This window comes from Lactuca saligna, chromosome 1, assembly GCF_052625555.1.
Source record: "Lactuca saligna cultivar CGN05327 chromosome 1, ASM5262555v1, whole genome shotgun sequence".
Taxonomy (NCBI): domain Eukaryota; kingdom Viridiplantae; phylum Streptophyta; class Magnoliopsida; order Asterales; family Asteraceae; genus Lactuca; species Lactuca saligna.
The window spans coordinates 62463540-62486694 of NC_136417.1; positions in this window are offsets into that span (position 1 = coordinate 62463540).

Genomic DNA, 23155 nt, shown 5'->3' on the forward strand with positions numbered 1-23155 from the left:
TTACCCGATGTAAGTGCTAGGTTCGAGCCTTCACCCTTGCGGTCTCATTCTTAGGCCCCGGTGTCCAAACACCAAGACCCATAACAGGACAAAATAGTACCAGATTTCTCCCCAGAACGACAAGTGTAGCGCTCGGAGCACCGCATCTCAGTAACTCTACACCAATAGAGGATAACCACTAGTGGTACACGACTCACCAATAGGACGCCTCCATATCATAACAGTCTAAGAAAGACAATAGGTACTGTTGGGGACATGCTCCATGAACGATAGGTATAAAAGAGATCATTCTTCTCCAGAAGAAAGGATCTCCCTCTCTCCATCTAATACATAACTCTAATTCTCTTATACACCTACTAACTAGAGAGTTGAAGTCTCGTTCTAGGACACCCTCACAGACGATGACTAACATCGGCTCTTTCACTATTGTGATTCTTAGGCTTAACTAGATGATACGATCTACCAACGACGTTAGGCCCGAAGGCATATCACAACATCTTCAAATACTTCTTATATAATATGGACATAAGTCATTAAAATGACCAAAATACCCCACAAATGTTTCATTACTAAAATTTATTGCTTCAAACTATTCCTAATGAAAACCTATGAACGTAGGCAAAAACTCTGCATAAATCTGAGTCTGTATGCAAAAGTTAGGAAGAAAACAAGTGAACCTATAATAGTGACTTCCACGATCGTGGATATTAAGGTATGAGTATACGCGGGCCATGTTCTTATGTCTCAACACACACAAAACTCACCTTCTCAAAATAAAACCCTATGTTGCATAGTTCTTGAAGACCCTTTTCCAAATCACTTTGTACCATTTGTATAGGTTCTTACACATGATTAGCAAGTGTATTATGATCCAAAAATACCCCACTTAATTCATTAAGTGCTCACTGAAACCTTTTAAGAACATAAAGATCCTCAAGCTTTAAATGGAGAGTTAACTAGTCTAGTTTCCAATTGCATATTTTAAAACTCACATAGTTTGTTCCTAACTCATTGAATACCTGTATGAGAGTTCTCAAGTATATAAAACCACCATTAAACTTATTTTATGTACATAAACTAAAAATGGAATCCTCAATTCCATTCAATGTTTTCCTAAATTCCCCTTTAGGCCAAAACAATCACCAGAGTTAGAACTTCTCAAGAATCTCTTCATGTTAATGATCTAATATCATCTCTAGAGTGTTAGCTCATGATCATAAATGTCATTTACTTCTAATATGTCAATTATCATGTAGTTATCAGTATATTTCTTAAAATGCCCCTATGAGTACAAACTCCCTGGGTTCATCCAATAATTAATCAACACTTAGTATTTTTGTAGGAAAATCATTCTAATAGCATCCATTCGTGATTATGAACTTCATTTGCTCAAAAATATACCTTAACGCATTAAATCCATTAATGTCATCATATTTTTCCCAGAGGCACCTAAAATCCATGTTTACACTTGATTCTACCATCATGGATGAATTTGAGCATTCCAGTTGGACTTGTTGCTAACATATATCATCTAGTTCATAGAATAAAATCCTATTTCCTCATCAATTTCAATACCCAATTTGGATTTCTATGGTTCATGGATGTTTTCACCCAAATCCTCAAATCTATCAAAGGATGATTAGATTGAGATTGGGATAATCAAACTACTCAAGGGAGGTTAGAAAATGAAACCCTAATCATTGTATCTCATAAATTTCAATATTGGGGTTTAACTCACTATATAAATTCATCTTTTTCTAGGTTAAAGGATATGAGATTATACATGGCAAGCCTTTGTTCTTCCCTTTCTTTATTTGGTTGCTCAAATCACCTCTTGAATCAAAATCTAGAATCCAAGGACATGAAAATTGTCATTAGATATTTCTCCCTTTGCCAATCATGATCTAAAAAGGAATTAAGGAGCCTTGCATTTTATTTCCTAATATTATCACAATTGGTCCCTCTAATTTACATCTTTTGGCCAAAACCCAATAAACCTCAATATTTGTATTTAATACAAGTTTTTACATAACAAGTCCTTCTCCATCCATTATATAACTTTTATAGTCCCTTCCATTAACTAAGTCAACCCTTTGGTCAACTCACCTTGTCAACTTGACACTTTTGGGCATTTACTTTTAGAATGTTAATATGTTATTACTTTTACTTCTAGTTTTCCAAACTTCATACCACTAATGATATGATAAATCCTCAAGATTTAACTATATAAATCAATTTTCATTTATTTACTTTATTAATTTAAGAATCTAGTATTAAATTTTAGGATGTTAGAACCATCTTGTTGACGCATCAACCAATACCATGAAATATTTAAATGGTCTACGCTTTGGTTAGATATGTCCAAAAATATCCCTTTTAATTCTATCAAAAAAATGAGAAACCACTTTTGTAGGTTTTACGTGAATTGGTTTGAGTTTTTTCTTTCCAATTGAGCATTCCCGACCACTCAGATCATAACATGTAAGTACCCTCGTCAACGGGTGCATGACGAATGATTTGATTGTTTTTAATGTTTTGGATCGTGATAACATACAAAATTTTTGACAAACATCTCAATTTCTCCAATAAATGTTGTTGTTTGTATTGAGGGGAGGTAATTTAAAGGTATTCAATACCATTTTATGCATAGTTTCGAGTTGATACTTGTTTTCTCGAATATCCTTCAAAGTCAACAAGTTGTAATTGAAACTTGTGCAACACAAGGCTTCAACTATGGTTAAAGGATTACCATTTGACAAGATAAATTGAGCTTTACCAAAGCCTTGATGGAAGGTCGAAGGCCCCTAAATTGTTGTCACTAAAGTTACTTTTAGGCGTAATGTTGATAAAGTAATCATTGTATTTGTAACATCCTCATATTAGGCCTAGAAGTTTTATCTTTTATAATAAGTAAATTAAAGGATAAATTTCAAGAATATTTTAAAATATAAGATGACGAGACTTTAAATAAATAAGAGTTTGGATCTAACAAGTAGAAAAGTAAGAAGATGGACTAGTTTTGCCAAATAGAAAACTTGAGGACTAGAGTTAACTTAGTTAATGACCAAATAGCTAAAAAAAGGTATATGTTGGGTTCAAAGTGTAAAAGAAGGAATTTACATAACCAAGTTGATGGAATTGTGTCACTTTTGTGAGAAATAAAGAGGGAATGACCAAATGCAGCAAGTAAGGAAAAATGGAAGCTAGTTAGTGGGTCTCCTTTTTTATTTGGTTGAAATGAACATTTTTAATGGGGGGGGGGGTTTCATTTTGATGAAGATGGAGTCATCTCGGGTTTCAAAATTAAGTGAAGAGCAAGAAATCCATTATAGGGGTCTCCATGAGTGATTTAAGGTATAAATCTCTCTTTTTTCTCTAGAATTCAGACCTAGGGTTTGGAACTAAGCTTCAAATCCTATGATGGTGATTAATTGATTATAAGATGATAGGTTTTGTTGTTTGTACTCCCATTATTCATTATACCAAACTCTATTTGGTTTGATGGGGATTTGGTATAGAACTAGAGCTTCAAGCTTCATTAATGGTGGAATCATATAACTATTGGTTCAAATGAGTTTTAAATGTGTGGAATACTCTCAAGATCACCATTAAATTGTCAATTCATCATTTATTGATTACAATCGATCATCAATGGGTATTTTAAGCTCTAGTCTCATGATTGGGTTGTACATTAGCTATGATAAGTTATACTCTAGCCCTTATCCATAGTTTTAGAACCTTGGAAAAGGTTATATTTTAACCATAACTTTCAAACTTTAATTTGAAAATGAGTGTGTGTGTATATATATATATATATATATATATATATATATATATATATATATATATATATATATATAATACCATTAAATTTCATTTATAAAGAAGAAATCATTATTATCATATTTGCTAAAAAGGTTTCATAAACCAAAGTTTGGAAGTCATAACCCTTTGTTTACATATCCAAATATTATAGAAATAATAATAATGAAAATCCACAAGAATGCAAAATGTTGTTTGTAGTCATGCTAGGTCCTTTATATGTCTACCCCGGAGGGTCCTAAAATGATTAATAAACAATAGGTAAGTGAAAACGCTTAGTGAGCATACATAATACTCACTCATTATATTACTCATATACCTTCACATAATACATACATTCACATAATCACATAACACACAAGTTCTAAAGACATATTGTTGGTACTAACTTCCTTCTTGTTTCGTCCCTCATTTTCTAGGAATAACCCATATTCCCCATTTCCCGGGAATAAGATAAAACTATACATAATTACATATTCAAGCAAAGTCACCATAATAAGTAAGTTAATGTAACTCACAAAATTGCATGTGTGTTTGCCTCATCTGTGGTTTCGGTGGCTATTTATGAATAAACCCTAATTTTTTACTATTTTTTGCTAAATCATTAAGAAATTAGGCTATTTTGTACATTTATCTAATACATATTCTTGTAAGTGAAAAAACTATTGAATGCATAATTTATAATTAACCCGACTAACCTGATTGACCCACTTATTAGGAAAAAACTTAATTGACCCGAACCCGACTAACCCATAGCTTAATAGGTTCGGGTTTTAGGTGCTTTTTTTCCTCAAAAAAAACCGATTAATCCAACTTGTATAACCTAAAATCCGACCAATTGAACTCGATTAACACCCTTAGAAACAAGAGTTAACTTAGGTATAGTTTCTTCTAATCTTGCAGGACCCATCCTACACCGTCGTATTTTTGAACTAATTTAGCAAATTAATCAAATCTATTGTTTATTAACATAACATATGTATCTCACTTTGTCTATGCATGTTTATTACAATGTGAATGCAACAAATATTCATGGAACTACAACAAATTCGATCAGTTTCATCATGATATATTACATCCTTATTGAATTTATATTGACTTAGAAACCAAAACATGGTAATACTAATTAGAATCAAGAGAAAAAGATTCTATAAAATATGTACAAAATAAAACAATTGATCTGACTAGTTGTTAAAAAAAAACAATCAATCTCACTAAGATCAGAACCAAACACCCAAAAAAGACAACAAATTTCACCACAAAACCAAATCATTTTCACTCTCCTCTTTCTTCCTCTCAGTTTGATGTGATTGGTATCAAATTTCAATTATAAAGTTGTAGGGACCTCTGTCTGGTTAGCCATTGTAGGCTCGATTAAATGTTTTAAAGAAACTGAAGGAAAAGCATGTGTTTCAAGCGGTTGCAATTGAAAATGATCCCAGTTTTTGTCAAGGTTTGTAGTCATTGATCCATCATAACCTATGTGTGTAACATGCTTTACATCTGTTGGAAACCCTATTTCCATCTCGGTCTCAGTCTTTATGTCCTCGATATCTTTGTATGCTGAAAAGAATAAAGAGTGAGATGTTTTCTTTTTAACTTTGTGAATTTAACAAGGATATGACTTAATCTGGTAGTTATATTTTACCTATGTTCGAAAGAACTACTTAATAGATCAATTTGTGGATGGTAATTTTTCCATATAATAAACCCGACCCTAACATTTCGGAAGCCAGAAATTAAATTAAGGTCCCATAAAAAAATTATTGTAAAGGTTTTTTTAAGTAAATTCAATACTACTAAATTCAAAACTCAAAGTTTATAATAGACGTCTTGTGAATTCTCTACATGAGCACCATATGCAGGTCTTCACTCATTAATAACAAATCGAAATTGTTACAAGGAACTCGAAGATAAACAACTAACACACTACTATTTTCTAAACACCAATCTTCTAACATTTTTTAAAAGAAATTCATCTATCATAATTCCATTATCAATAATTTCAAAAAACTTATTCTCAACTGGAATCAAAGTCAAAGTTTTTAATATTTCTGGAGACATGGTACATTGCAAATAATATTTTAAAAGTTTTAGTTTTGAATAGTTTCTTTATGCAACAGTAATGGGAACAATCAATAATATTTTACATGCTAGTCAAGAAACATGATAAATGTTTACCTTTTTTACGAATATTAATATTATGCTAGATGTATTATGTTTAATTGATAAATTCTTTTGTAACAATTCCAACTAGTTGAATAAATCACCATCATCAATGTTTCAGATATGTCAATTTTGTAACCTCTTTTTAAGATTTTTGCAATTTTCTTTAGTTTATCAGTAGACTTAAACTTTGCTAGCTATGAATAAGAAACAAAAAAATATTATCATATTGCTTGTATTGTTCAAACTTTTACACCAATGAACCAATAGTCTAACCGATTATGTACACAAAGGACTGAAAATCTTGAATTATTCTTGAGGCGAAAATCATATACTAGTTTCAGTGACTGAATGTCACTCCCTTCAAAAGATATTTGCTTAAAAGTTGTTTTTTTATTATTAATTTTCTTAACAAATATCATTTCAATTCCTAAATCAAAAGCTATAGATCTGACTCAATTTGAAGACTCCTTGAACTCATGCTCTTGGTAGTGCCTTAGATATATAAATGTCTTTATAATATTGGTATCTGGTTTCTACTTGATTTTAATATTATATGTAAAAAAACCTAACTTTTATTGTTAATAAAACATGAATTAGATTAGTAGCATGCAACTATATTTTAATAATGTATTATTATTATTTTTTTGTCAATTTTTTAATAATATGTTATTAAAAGAAATTTTCTATAGAAGACCCTTTCTAATTGGAGTCGACCGCACCACACTATATGTTAAATCCTAACTTTTTACAAATTTTCCTATTTATATATTCCTTCCTTTTTCTCAATGTGTTTTGATTTTTTAAATAGGGAATATAACTTATCAAGGTAATTAATTTTTCGGTATGTTCACATCTGGGTAACTATTCTTTTTTTGTACATATGTAGGTAACAAAATTTTTGGAAGTGTTCACATATGACCATTATGACCTGCTATAGCAGGTTAAATCCTAGATGTGAACGCTTTCAATAGGTTTGTTACCTAGATGTGTACAAAAAAATAGTTACCCAAATATGAACAAACGAAAAGTAAAAATTAAATTACCTGAGTGGTCCCTGTGGTTTGGGGGAATTTGTGGTTTTGGTCGCTAACTTATTTTTTTTAACTTAAATGGTCCCTACTGTTTATTTTTGTTGTGTGTTTGGTCCCCATCTTACCTAAAAATACTTTTGTGCCCTTATTAATTTATTTTTTTAATTAATTTTCTTATCTATGTATTTATTTTTTACATATTTAAAAAAAATTAATAAACCACACATATTTGTATCTCCTCGGATGATCCCTACTATTTATTTTTTAATTAATTTAATTTTTTAACTCGAATGGTCCCTACTATTTAATTTTGTTACAAACTTGGTCTCTGTCTTACGTAAAAAGACTATTGTGCCCTTGGTAATTTTTTTAATTAATTTTCTTGTTTATGTACTTATGCTTTATATGTTTAAGAAAAATTAGTAGAACTCACATATCTGTATCTCATCATCATCCCATCTTTCATCATTCTCAACTTCTATTTATTTTTCATCTTTAGTGATATCGACGTCTTCATCATCACTTCTTTTTTCGGTCCTTCAACTCCGTCGAATCAGCACCACAACCCACTAAAGATGAAAAGACAGTAGGTTATGGTGTTGGTTCGCCAGAGTTGGAGTACCAAAAAAAAAGGACGGTGAAGACGTCGATGTTACTAAAGATGGAAAAGAAATAGAAGATGGGGAGGAGATACAAATATGTGTGGTCTATTAATTTTTTTGAATATGTAAAAAATAAATACATAGATAAGAATACTAATTAAAAAAATAAATTAATAAGGGCACAATAGTATTTTTAGGTAAGACGGGGACCAAACGCGCAACAAAAATAAACAGTAGGAGCCATTTAAGTTAAAAAAAATAAGTTAGCGACCAAAACCACAAATTCCCCAAACCACAGGGACCATTCATGTAATTTAATTTTTACTTTTCGTTTTGTTCATATTTGGGTAACTATTTTTTTTGTACACATCTAGGTAACAAACTTGTTGAAAGCGTTCACATCTAGGATTTAACCTGCTATAGCAGGTCATAATGGTCATATGTGAACACTTCCACAAAGTTTGTTACCTACATATGTACAAAAAAAAAATAGTTACCCAGATGTGAACATATCGAAAAGTTAATTACCTTGATAAGTCATATTCCCTTTTAAATATCATCCGAAAAGAAAAGGACAGATGAAACCGAACATGAGTATGGTACTATGGAAAGATAATGTGTAGCTATCCACATGATTTTTCGAAGGAAAGAAACAATGGTGAGAGTAAGGTTACATTTGATGGATGCTATAACTTTGCCACATTATCAAGATTGGGATTAAACCGCAACACTCTTACCTACCAAAGATTTGAGTAATGATTTTCAAGAAGCAACCCATGTTATGCTCGAAAGTTAAAAGTTGATTTCTATTTCTAAACATTAAAACAGATAATTTTTTATGTCAGATTGGACTAACATTTTTTTTTTTGTCAAAACAGCTTAACGTGGACCTAGTAAACATCCCATTTAACAATACTTAAATAACTTGTGTTAGAAGACTTAAAGTGCTAAAATCTTTATTTCTATTTCTTTTAACTTGTGTTGAAGACTTAAAGTGCTAAAATCTTTATTTCTATTTCTTTTCATTTCTATTAATAAGTAATATAGTAAATATAATTATAGAAAATTTTATTAAAATAATAATTTAATATTTGTAATAGAAGCATTTGAAGAGCTTGTAAACTGACCCGTTTTTCGATTTACCCATTTAACCTCTTGTGAGTAAAATTTCACTCGAAGTCACTTATTTTTCTGTTATACAAACTCTCCATGAACCATTTGCGTATATTAATTATGGTGCACACCAATAAACAAAGATTATAAAGAAATCATGGAGCTTTTCACTTACCAAATACTCGAGCAAAGCTTCTGAACGTGAGTTTGACAAGCTTATCCATCACCGTGGTGATGTTAGATCTTCTTGGAGCCACGTAACTCCAAGATCTCTTGAGTTTTGACGAACTGCTTGCTCCCTCCACCCCCATACTTGTTGCAACCTGGTTCGATTCCGCCATTGCTTTCGTCCTTGATTGGCTGGAATTCTTTTCACATGTAGTTATCTGAGACAAACATCCCATATAAAAAGGAAGAACAACAAAACTTGTTTTTTTCTCTTTCATGGCGACTAAGAATCTTTGCCACCAATCTAAACTTAATGGACCTAATGGCTACAAAGCATAGATGAAGAGAAGGTTGTTGGCAGCTATATATATGACCTTTCTAATTGGCTATATTGACTTTGTAAGCAAGCTTCCATCATTTTTGAAGGCAAAACTTTTTCAATGGCAGAAATTGTTAAATCCAGAGGTGGAAAGGTATATTGAGTTGTGTATTGTGCAATGGAAGTTGTGGATTGATCTGGATTTGGGTGTGGAAAAGCGAAAAAGGTGATGAATTGGCACTGGTAATTAGTTACGATGTAGAGTTCAACCTACTGAAGTTGTGATTGTTGGGCTAATTGAGGAAGGGATTTTGGAGCCCACAAACCGAACTATTTGTCATTATGCTTTGATTGTCTTAATGATTTTTTAGGTTTAGTTAGTCTATCACATCACCATCTTTTTGCATATAGTTCATCAAGTAGTTTCAATCTTAATCCAAGAAAGTGATACTCGAAAGTAAATATTAGAGTAAGTTACAAGTTTGATCCGTATGGTTGGGATTAATCTTTATTTTGTCCAACTTTTGAAAAAATTGATTAGGTTGGTCATTGTGATTTCAAAATCCATCATGGTTGGTCTTTTTTGTCTAACACCGTAAATAATTTCTGTTAAATTCATTGTAAAAAGATTTTTTACCCCAGACTAAATTTTTAGAACCTCGATACTTAAGGGACCATTTCTGAAAATTTTGAGTAAAAATGAATAAAACCCTAAATCTAATTGTAGCAACCATGTCTAGATATTGCACCAAAAAATTTCAACTTGTTGGCTGCTCCTCCTCCTTAGTCGTCAGCCTATCACCGGACATCACCTCCATCTCCATCATTGGGCACCATCTCTACCACCTTTTTCCTTTCTTTATCCTCCTTACCACTCCGCCATGGCCCTCACCTCTACGAGCAACTGCCTACCTCTTGCATCTCTGTTGCCATCTTCTCTCAACGGTTTTGGAAAGGCCCACTGCTAACACTTCTTTTACCCAACATCAAAACTGACTAGCATTGATAATTCTCTCCTCAGACTCCTTCTCCCCTTTGATTCCTTCCACCACCAATTGACCTCATGTGTAACCCACAACCCGCATACCTTTGATTCCATCCACCACAGTCAGCTTCTCTCTCTCTCTCTCTCTCTCTCTCTCTCTGAGCGTAGCCACCCAGTTCATCGTCGAGTTTATAACACATATTTAGGAGTAATATTTTGGTGTTGATTATGTTGGCAGATATTCAAATGGATGTTTTCATCTTCATGTCGTGGTAGACTTGGTGGTTGAAGGTGGTAGCTAGTAGTAGAAGTGTAATGTCCCAAAAATATGACCCAAAAAAATTCATTTTAAAATTTATAAAACGATACTCCAAAACATTGTCATACAACCAAGATGGGTTAAAGTGTACCATTACATCATAAAATATCAGAGTAATTCACAAAATGCAGAATGAGTGGTGTGTGCTCTGCAATCATCCGAGGTTCTTCCCTTTTGAGCTAGAAGTACCTGAAATGTGAACTGAAAACCGTAAGCACAAAGCTTAGTAAGTTCCCCAAAATACCACATAACATACATAATAAATACATATTGGGCCCCCACCCTTCATCGGGCCTCGCCCGACATCGAGTCCCACCAGGCCTCAGGCCCTGCCCAACATCGAGCCACGCTTGGTTTACAGATCTGTCAATCACCAGGCCCCGCCTGACATCGGGCCCTACCCGATACATATATAAACTTATAAACCTATAATCATACTAACACATGCGATAATCACAAAGATAATAGCATAAAATACAATCATCGGGCCTCGCCCGACATCGAGCCCCGCTCGATACACATACGAATGCATATACATGCAAGAGTCATGCAAACATCTAGCATCCTAACATAATAAACCATGGGCTGACATTAGTGCCTTTGACCCATTGAACACAATGAGGAAACTCACCTCAGACTACTGAATCTCACTTATAAATCTCTGGTTGTTGGTCCGAAAATCGTCGCGCTATCATCATAGAAATAACATACAATTAATAATTGGATCCCGACTCATACTAAGAGTCTAAACTAGGGTAAAAGAGCATTTTACCCTTTTCCTAGTTTGGGCCTAAGGCCAAAGCCCAGACCAACTACTGAAAAGGCCCAATTCTAAAAATGGTCACCCAAAGCTCAATTATGGCCCAATCTTCCAAATTGGGCCCAAATCCCTTTGCGGGCCTTCAACCAAAAGAACCAAACATAATGACATCAACCCAAAAATAGATATCTGATGGCCCAAAAAGAGCATAATCTCCTAAGGTCCAACATGGGCCGAAAATCGAGAAGCCTAAAAATCCGAAGCCCACCTGCTGAGTACATGGGGCGTACTCAGCTCGTACGCCTAACATATACCCTATGGGGCTAGTACGTGCAACGTAACAGCTTGGTACGCCTAATGTACTCCCCAGTTGATCACCCCACTTCATTAAGCACTTAATCCATTGAGACTTCAAGCCAAACTCTCATATTTGATTCCTTAGGGTGACTTTTCACGTAAATTTGGAAGCTTTACATACATGCATGTCTTAATGGGACTCAATAGCTCAAAAATGACTTAACAAAGGTCTTAACACATGCATGGTTCAAGATACACCATAAAGCTTGCATTTTTATAAACAATGGGACCAAAATAAGCCTAAATCTAACATCAATACTTCTAGAGTGAGTCAAAAATCTCATCAATCATTCCAAGGACTCAAAAAGGCATAAAATAACAACATAGCTAGATCTAGCATCATTGATCATCAAGATGTGAACTTTTTACCTCAAAAAACTGCAAATGATGAGCTAACCCTAGATTGTCAAGCTCAAGACACTTCTCTAAATGGTCCTCTTCTTCTCTTCCAAATTCAAGTGTTATAATTCTCCCTCACTTGAATCAGACTTCATCCTCAAAGTCCGCTGCTCCAAATAACGTTTGATAGTGCTCCCCCATCTCATTTTCAAACTCCCACGTTCATTCAGAACCATTGCGATGCTGCCACTGGACTTTCACCAACTCAACAACCATGTTCCTCAAGATTTTCATCTTCTGATCAAGAATCGTCATGGTCTCTCAATATAATTCAGGCGGTCATCCACCTAAATGTCCTCCAATGGAACCATTGTGGAATCATCCACAAAACACTACCGCAACTGAGAGACATGGAGCGTGCTATGGATCTGACTGAGCTTGTAACATTCCGATGTTAAGGTACTTCTAAATTAATTTATATAATTTTATTTATGGAAAATTGGTCCCTAAGCCCCAAGAGAAAGTGTCTTGAAGCCCTAGTGGGCATTTTCATAATTCTGGCAGGAGAAGTACACCAAGTGTACATGTGTGTATGTTACACGTACTAGGGTATGCCCTAGTATGTTAGGCGTACTCTTATGTATGTGGGGCGTACTAGCTAAAGAAGGAAACCCTAAATTTTAGGGTTTGTGTGGTATTTAAGCAACATTAAGTCTCATTTTTCTTCTCATTTCCAGCCTCCATCAGCATATTCATGTTCTCTTGCAAACCCTAGCCACTTTTGAGCTCTTGGAAGATTTAGTGTGAGTTTTTTTGTGTTACATAGGAAGAAAAAGGTAATGGTGAAGCTTGAAAGCTTGAAGCAAGCTTGGATCTAGGATTTTTGCATCATGTTCCATCATTAGATGGTATAAATTTCATACCTTGATAAGTTGTTTGCTAGATCTCATTCTTGGGTGTTTTTATGTTACTTTTCGGTCCCAAAAGTCTCATCTTATGCATGGTTTGTTCTTGTTGATTTGTGCTATCCTTTCGGACCCCAGGGGGTCCTAAGCCACAAAAATGAGGTCCTATTTGTTAGTTTTACTTCATGTGTCTTGTAGAAGACCTTATGTTAAGCACTTTCTGGACCTGTAAAGTCATAAATTGGAAACTTTATGACTCTAGAGTGCATTTGGACCTTAGATCTGGAAAATAGACGTAACTGCTTAAGCTATTAAGAACTTATTGGAGTTTGGAGGTTATGAGGGTATGCCCTACGTACATGGGAGTAGTTGACTCGATCGAGTTGGCTCGGCTAGGTTGACTCAGTTGACTTATTGAGTTTGACTCATTGACTTTAACCAAGTTTGACCTTGAGGGTATTTTGGGTATTTTGGGATTTTTGATGGAGTTGGTCACTTGGTGGAAATAGGTATCGGTTAGAGAGGTGAGATTCAGAGTCTGACCTTATCAGTTCTATTCAGTTTTCAAGGTAAGTCTTCCTCACTGTACTTTTGGGTCAAAGGCACCAAGGCCGGACCATTGGATTGTTATCCTGGTATATAGGATGATGCTATGCTTAGTGATCTGTAAGATCTGCCTGATTTTTTGTTGACTGGTTATATGTTTAGTTGTGTATATCTCGTCATGGTGTGGGTGGGTTGAGACTGTACTGCTTTGTGTTATGAGTCAACAAACCCGGTAATGTTGTATCGATAAGTTGTTATGGTTTATTGGGCTTCTATGTGTTTTAGATTTGTATATGTTGACATGTTGTGTATGGTTGGGTTGAGGCGATCCTGCTATGTGCTAAAGGCTAAGAGACTGTCACACCCCCAAACCAAGGATGGCAGAAACGTCTGGGGGTGGAGGACTTCATGTATAGTATCATAACCACAATTTCAATAGTAATTTAAGCAAACACAACCAACATATATATAATTGAAAAAGTTACATCACTTGTATGAATTACATGTTTCAAAATCAATTACAATATGTTGTCAAAATATGAAAAGTTTGACGCCTTAACGTCCCATCCTCAAAAGCACTTGATTACCTGTTTAGTGTTTTCCTGAGAATACAAGTTGTTTGAAAAGTGTCAACACAAAGGTTGGTGAGTTCATAAGCTTTTATTAATAATCTTAGTAGAAGTCTTTCACATGTAAATGTCGCGTTTGTCTCAGAAAAATCCGATATTTTCCTTGAAATCCGTAAAATGTTGCCTTATAACCAAAGACCAAAATGTATAAAAAATCATCATTACTTAGTAGAAATGTCGTGAGTTTAAAATGATATGGAAAGTAAATTTTTAATCAACCTAAAACCTACTTCGGTTTTATGAAATCCCGTAAACTTTATGAATTGTTAACTCCCTAGGTGAGTCGCTATAATCATACTGTGACTATGTGAACCTGCCACAACGTTTCTCAGGCGTCGCGAAAATGAAATGACATTTGTCACCCGTAGACCTGCAGGTCCCACTATAGCTAGCAGCAAGGTGTGGGGTGTCAAACCCAATATAGATCTATATACAAGTATCACGTTCTCCCTCAAGGAGGTTCTGATTATAACTACCAGGAATTATATCCCGCACTCGGACGTACGGGGAGAGAGAGAGTCTCACAACATAGGTTAACAAGTTTACGTGAAATGTGTGTGAATATAAATCTTTCTTGTATGAATGTACCCTTTTTGTACGAGTGTTTTGAGTGATGTATCATAAACTATACCTATTATAGTTTATCTAAAATGTATGTAATATGTATGAATTCTTTTATGGAAATGTATTAGTGTTGTGAATTTATCAAACTATACTTTTTATAGTTAAATAATACGTGTTCCAAAATGAATGAATAATATTTAGTATGAATGACTTAGTTTCAGTTCATAATGATAAACTAACAAGGAAACACATTCAAATATTAGAACTTATGATTATACACTTTGCTCAACATAATACAAAGTGTTATGATATTTACATGCTGTTGGCTAACTTTGGCCATTCTGCCCTGTTTTGGAAAAATCATAGAAAAATCATACGAAGTCGAAAACTAGATCCGTAAATTCTGAGAGTTCAAAAAAGGTGTCTAGTTTACTCATAATTTTTATCACGATTTTTAATGACCTTCAACTTGTGTGAAAAATTCCATAATCACAGACTGGTCCGGATTATTGTTTGAAATGATAGGCAGTTTTGTAAAAATCACCATAAATTGTAGAAAAATCGTATGGAGATGTGCAAGTAGTCATTTTAAAGCTACAAACATGAACTATTTGCACCTTGTACAGTTTTGAAAACAAAAATGTTTAAGATGCCCAAAACAGTCCGTGAATGGAGTTGAACTTTTCTGATGAAGGCTGTTAGAAAATTTTAGTTATGTTCTTGGTGTTTTAACTTGTATTCCCCCCCTGAAAACTTGAGAAAACATGAAAATGTAGGGGTATGAACTCACCTTAAGTGATTTCAATAGATGATTGTTGAAGAATGGAAGTGTTTAATTCAAGAACACTTGGAGATGCCTTGAAGGTTTTCGAGAATCTAACATTATGGTTATGGAGTTTGTGTAAGCAATCAAAGATTTGAGTAGAAGGAAGTGAAATAATAATAGGGAGGATGAATTTTTACTTACTAAGAGTGGAAGACCACTTGAAATAAACCTTGAATCTCGAAAATTTGTGTAGAAAAAGTTTGAGAGAAAAGTGGTGTTTGTTACTTAGTGGAATGAGAGAAATGAGAGAAAATGAGGAGTGTGGTTGTTTGTTCCAGCTCAAAAAAAACGTGGGAGTGAGTGAAATTTGAGTGTAAGGGGACATTGAAGTGACATAGGTAAGGTGGGGAGGTATGGCTGGTCATAGAGTGGGTGTGGGGTGGTTGCTTGTGTCATAATTTAAGGCAAAGTCAACACTCCACCTTAAATAAATCCCCCATTAGATCTTTATTATTTAGATAATGATTTTCATAAAAATATGTTTAAATTATGAATATTTAGAGTTTATTATGTTAAAATATAATTTCTGGAGAAAATCCCGCTTTAAAATCACGAAAAACGGGCTTAAAATGTTAAAAATATCAAAAATGGGCTAAAAGTGACAAATTCCCGAAGTCTGGCCGAGGTTCGGCCTTCTGATGCTGAAACCGAGAGGAGGGAGGGTAGAAACCGAGAGGGGAGAAGAGAGAGGGAAGGAACCGAGAGGGGGGAGGAGAGAACAGAGGGCGCGAAGAGACAGAGGCGCGGAGTAGAGACCGAGAGTAGGGAAGAGACAGAGAGGCGGGTAGAGACAGAGCGAGAAGAAGGGAGCAGATGAGGCGACAGAGAACCGAGGTTCGGTCCTCGCGTGCATTTAGCCAACAGAGGCTCGATCCTCGCATTCTTTAGCCAACAGAGGCTCGGTCCTCGCATGGCGCCACAGCCAACAGAGGCTCGGTCCTCGCATTCTTTAGCCAACAGAGGCTCGGTCCTCGCATGCCACAGCCAACAGAGGCTCGGTCCTCGCATTCTTTAGCCAACCGAGGCTCAGTCCTCGCATGCCACAGCCAACAGAGGCTCGGTCCTCGCCTAAGAAGCCTCTCTTCTTGGTTTCGGTTCCTAAAGCCTATTTTTCTCGTTTTCGCCCCGTTTTAAGCCGTTTTTGACCCGGTTAAGGGCCGGAATGACCCGAATGATTCTAAAAAGTTACGGAAACTATTTGAGGGAGATTTGGGAGAGATTTCTCATACTTGGAGAGATTTGGGAGAGATTTGACATTCTTGGAGAGATTTCTCATACAAAGAGATATTTGAGAGAGATTTCGCATACTTGGAGAGATTTGGGAGAGATTTGACATTCTTGGAGAGATTTCTCATACAAAGAGATATTTGAGAGAGATTTCACATACTTGGAGAGATTTGGGAGAGATTTGTCATTCTTGGAGAGATTTCTCATATAGAGAGATATTTGAGAGAGATTTCAAGTGTGGCATTTGTGAGTGTTTGGCTCCGCAATGCAAGTCTCTTGAGCCCCGTTTAGTCGTGGTTAAGGATCCCACACACTCCCAATGAGTATGCAACATGGTTTTTATCAGTTTAGTTCATTGATTAGCACTAGGGCTTAGGAAATTTTTAACACGAGACTTTTCTCAAGTGATGTTTTCCCATTAATATAGCAAGTTATACAGTACGAACATAACACAAACCCTAATACACAAGGTTTAATCGAGTTGACCGGCTTGACCTGATGACTTGACTTGACTCAAGATTGACGATTGTCACATCATCCCCCCGTTAGAGGGAATTTCATCCCGAAATTTAAATTCGGCTGGGAACTTCAAAGGTTTGGGAAAAGATGTGGATACTTTTGCTTCATTTGATCTTCACGTTCCCAGGTAAACTCAGGCCCTTGTTTCGCGTTCCAACGAAGCTTCACTATGGGAATGCGACTTTGTTTTGTTCTCTTGATCTCTCGATCCATGATCTCGATGGGTTCCTCCACAAAGTGGAGATTTTCATTAACTTCGATTTCTTCGAGTGGTATTACGAGTGTCTCGTCAGACAGACACTTCTTTAAGTTGGATATGTGGAAGGTAGGGTGTACATTACTAAGTTCTTGTGGTAGTCGGAGTTTGTACGCCACAGGACCAATCCTAGCAAGGATTTCGAACGGACCGATGTACCTTGGGTTTAGTTTCCCTCGTTTACCGAAACGTATCATCCCCTTCCAGGGGGAAACTTTTAGTAGTACCCGGTCTCCGACCTGGAATTCTAAAGGTTTGCGTCGCTTATCCGCGTAACTCTTTTGTCGATCACGAGACGCTTTTAGTCTTTCCCGAATTTGAGTGATCTTTTCTGTGGTTTCCCTTATGATTTCAGGCCCAGTAAGGGTGCTATCAGGGACTTGCCCTCTGGCTAGCTGAGTATCTCCAACTTCGGTCCAACACAGTGGTGATCTACACTTGCGACCGTAGAGAGCTTCGAATGGAGCGACTCCAATGCTAGTGTGATAGCTGTTATTATAAGAGAATTCGATAAGCGGTAGATGGGTATCCCATGCCTTACCAAAATCTATCACACAGGCTCTCAGCATGTCTTCCAATGTCTGGATGGTTCTCTCGCTTTGTCCGTCAGTTTGTGGATGGTAGGCCGTACTCATGTCTAGCCTGGTTCCCAGAGACTTCTGTAGGGACTGCCAGAAACGCGAGGTGAATCTACTATCTCGATTAGAGATAATGGATGTTGGTACACCATGTAGTCGCACGATCTCTTTAATGTACGACCTGGTTAACTTCTCCATCTTGTCTGTTTCCTTTATTGGCAGGAAGTGCGCGGACTTGGTCAATCTGTCCACAACCACCCATATGGTATCCATCCCACCTGATGTCTTAGGCAGTTTGGTTATGAAGTCCATGGTTATTCGCTCCCACTTCCACTCGGGTATATCCGGTTGTTGAAGTAGTCCTGATGGCTTCTGATATTCCACCTTGACCTTGGCGCAAGTGAGGCACTTGCTCACATAAGTAGCAATTTCAGCCTTCATGTTTGGCCACCAGTATAACCTTTTGAGGTCGAGATACATCTTATCTGACCCAGGGTGAATGGAGTATCGAGTCTTGTGGGCCTCGTTCATTACAACGTCTCGGTACCCACCGAACTTCGGTGTCCAGATTCGATTCATGAGATAACGAGTTCCATCCCCTTTGACTTCCAAGTTCTTATCCATCCCCCTTAGTGCTTCGCTTGCCACATTTTCTGGTTTCAAGGCTTCTAATTGGGCATCCTTGATCTGGGTGGCCAGTTGGGAGTGGATGGTCATGGCTAGGGATTTTACTCGGCGACCCGTGTATTCTTTCCTGCTTAAGGCATCGGCTACTACATTGTCCTTGCCCGGGTGGTAGCGAATTTCACATTCGTAGTCATTCAGTAATTCCACCCATCTTCTTTGGCGCATGTTAAGTTCTTTCTGATTGAGAATGTGCTGAAGACTTTTGTGATCAGTGAAGATGGTGCACTTGGTTCCGTAAAGGTAGTGCCTCCAGATCTTCAGGGCGAACACCACCGCTCCCAGTTCGAGGTCGTGGGTTGTATAATTAACTTCATGTGTCTTCAGTTGCCTTGATGCATAAGCGATGACTTTTCCCCTTTGCATGAGCACACAGCCGAGGCCTTGATTCGAAGCATCGCAATACACCACAAAATCATCGGTTCCTTCTGGAAGAGACAAGACTGGTGCGCTGCATAGGGCTTGCTTTAGTGTCTGGAAGGCGGCTTCTTGTTTATCTTCCCATTCGAACACTACACCTTTATGAGTCAAGGTGGTAAGAGGCTTAGCGATCTTGGAGAAGTTTTGTATGAATCTTCGATAGTAGCCTGCGAGTCCCAAAAACTGTCGGATTTCTATTGGCGTTGTAGGTGTTGACCAATCTTCGATTGCTTTGATCTTTGAGGGGTCTACATGTATTCCTTCCTTGCTTACTACGTGGCCAAGGAATCCTACTTCACGGAGCCAAAATTCACACTTTGAGAATTTGGCGTAAAGCTTCTCGGTTCTTAAAATCTCCAGAACTAGTCGTAGGTGTTGTCTGTGCTCTTCTTCGCTCCTCGAATAGACCAAGATATCGTCGATGAATACGATGACGAATTTATCCAAGAAGGGTCGACACACTCGATTCATCAAATCCATGAACACCGCAGGCGCGTTAGTTAACCCGAATGGCATCACTACAAACTCATAGTGCCCATAACGAGTTCTGAATGCCGTCTTGGGGATATCCTCTTCCTGAACTCGTAGTTGATGATAGCCCGACCTCAGGTCGATTTTTGAAAAGTAGCTGGCTCCATGGAGCTGGTCGAAGAGGTCATCGATTCGGGGTAGGGGATAACGATTCTTGATAGTGAGTTTTTTTAGTTCTCGATAGTCTATGCACATGCGAAAAGACCCATCCTTCTTCTTTACAAATAAGACTGGTGCTCCCCAGGGCGAGAAGCTTGGCCTGATGAACCCTTTGCTCAATAGTTCATTCAACTGGCTGGATAGTTCTTGCATTTCTGCCGGTGCTAAGCGATATGGAGCCCTGGTGACGGGGGTAGCTCCTGGGATTAAGTCGATCCGAAATTCGACTTGTCGTGCGAGTGGTACACCTGGCAGATCGTCTGGGAAAACATCAGGGAAGTTGCATACTTCTGGAATTTCTTTGATGTCCTTCACCTCCTGTTTCTTGTCTACGATGTGGGCTAAGAAAGCATGGTATTTGTTTCGGAGGTACTTTTGGGTTTTAACACAAGAGATGATTTGTAGGTTCGCACTAGGTTTATTGCCATAAACGGTGAGAACGTTGCCATTCGGCAGATTGAGGCGGACGGCCCTTTCATAACATAGAATGTCAGCATGATGAAGGCTTAACCAATCCATACCAATGATTATATCGAAGCTTTTTATGGTGACCGGCATAAGGTCAATTTTGAACAAATGGTTGTCTAGAGTGAGAGTACACCCTATGTAAATATCATTAGCACGCTCAACCTTTCCATTTGCCATTTCTACGATGTAAGAATCTTCTAGTGGTTGAGAATTTTGCTTAAGTATATGTTTGAATTGGTGACTTATGAAACTTCTTTCTGCCCCACTATCAAAAAGTACGCATGCATAAGAGTTATTGAGGAGGAACGTACCAGTAACCACAGAGGGATCCTTAACTGCTTCTCCCTACCCTAAAGTTAGGACTCTCCCTACACCCCCAGCATTAGGGGCTCGTGCCTATGGGCAGTTCCTCCTGAAGTGTCCCGTTTCACCACATCCATAGCAGGTTTGGCTTGCTCCGGTGTTGGCGGTCGTAGCGACTTGTGCGGCGGGTTGGGTAGTCGCTCTACAGAATCGTGCGGTGTGCCCCTTTTTGTTACAGTTATTGCAGTGTAACTCTCGACAAGCACCGTTATGGTGGTAGTTACACTTGTTGCACTTTGGAAGAGTTCCTGTATACTGTTTCGGTGGCGCTGGAGCGGCAGCAGTAGTGGCAGCACGAACAGCAACAATCTGTTGCTTTTTGGCGGGGTCCTGAATTGGTTGTTTCTTTGTATTGCCCCAGAACTTCCTCTTGTTGTTCCCTCCTTTTGTTCGGTCAGTGGTGGTTATCACGGTACCACGGCTAGCCCTGTGATCTATGAGTTGTTGTGCCAATTCCTTGGCACTCTCAAAGGTAGTGGGTTTCGAGGCCAATACACTATCTTGAATCTGGGATGACAGCCCCCAGAGATATCGTTCCACCTTCTTCTCTTCTGGAGTGACCATTGTTGGACAGAGGAGTGCTAGGTCGTTGAAACGGGCAGTATAAGTTTCAAGATCAGTGCCTATCATTCTGAGGTTCCAAAGTTCTTCTTCAAGTTTTTGTATTTCGCCCCTCGGGCAGTATTCCTTTAACATTAGGGCTTTCAAATCCTCCCAGCTGATTGCGTTAGCTACTGCAGGAGTAAGTGATTTAACTCGGCCATTCCACCAAGTAAGTGCTTTTCCAGTGAAAGTGAATGCCGCATACTTGACCTTGCTCGCTTCGGGACAAGCGCAGATTTCAAAAACTGCCTCGGTCCTTTCGAACCATTGCACCAGTGTGATAACGCCCCCGCTTCCATTGAAAGGGTCGGGTTTGCCATTCGTGAAGTCTTTATAAGAGCACTCCCTCGTACGCCCCATGCTGTCCCCATGAATGGAATTGGTAGCTCCGGATCCAGAACCGCCAGAACCATTGGTTCCCATTTGCGACATTGCTGCCACCACGGCTGCCGTTACTGCAGCCTGGAACATTGCAGGATCAAACTGCAGAGGTGGTGGTGGAGGCGGCACTGTGTTGTTGGAAGGCCTTGGTCTTTTCCTTGGTGGCATGGTTCTGTCATAAAAAAAATGACTAGTCGGTAAGACTTCAATAGTGATAACGAGTCGAGTGTTACTGGTTTCATCCCTCTTGTATTTTATCATAACTTTATTATTCGTAAACTGTTTGTGTGATCAGGTTATGATGTATAGTGCCAAACATTCAATAAATAAAACACATGCCAAATTTCATTGATAACTTTTAGTACATAACGTTTAGAGGGAAAAGTTTGACCTCATAAGAGTCTACATTACATCGTTACAAAAGGTAGTTTTGGCATTACAAAAGCCCTTTGAATAGTGTAATCACATAGTCGCAGGGTCGACCTACATACAAAGAGTAGCACCAACGTGTACTCATAAAATTTTACTGCTAAGACGTGGGAATAGTAACGAGTTCTAATCACTGCGACCCTTCTTTAACGGAGGCTGCGATGATGTCGATGCGCCCTGTAGTTCCGCCAATCTGCGTTCGGCTGCAACCATTCTCTCTTCGAGTGCCATGTATCTTTCCCGATACTCTCTTGTTTCTGCTTGAGCTGCGAGAAGGTCTTGAATGAGTTGGTCTCTGTGGTGGGAGTCTCGTTCCAGGTCTCTGGTGCGATCAGTAGTAGACTGTACGATGGCACTTAACTCCCGGACCTGATCGGTCGTCGTCCTACCACGATCATCCATACTTGCTATTCGTTGTATCGTAACGGGGAGAGCTCTGTCAGCTGGTCCACCATGAGTGAGATCATAGTAACCTCGTTGGTAGCCATATGGTGACCGCTGGCGTTGTTGTCGGCTCCATCTTTCGATCGTTGTTACCCAAGGGGGTTCAGGTCCGTTGTATCCAAAACGGTGCGCGGGTACCCTCGCGATGTAGGGAGGGTTGAATAATTCTGGTGGTTCCTCCGCTTCGTTCCCAAACATGACTATCTCATCACCTTCCTCTTCTTCCTCTTCGTCTTCCTCTTCTTCTTGGTCGTCTTCCTCTTCTTCTTCTTGTTCGTCTTCCTCCTCGGGCTCCTCCTCGGGATCCTCTTCGGGATCCTCCTCGGGATCCTCCTCAGGCTCATCATCGATCCATCCCGCGTTTCCCTGATTGGGAAAATAGGGGTCCCCGGGTATATGAAATCCTGCCATGTCGTCTGCACGAGAAACGGGGTTAAGAAGCACATATCGGAAAATAATAATCTGGCGCTATAGAAACGTACAAATACTCCTATAGTATTTTTAAATGTTTATATTTGGTTCTTAGCGTGTTCTTTATGGAGTGTAATTAGGTTATCAGATTTGTCGCTCATTACGACTATTCCTTAGTGTGCGTAATTTACTTCTTGGACGGATATAGTTGATCAGGCTATATCCCTC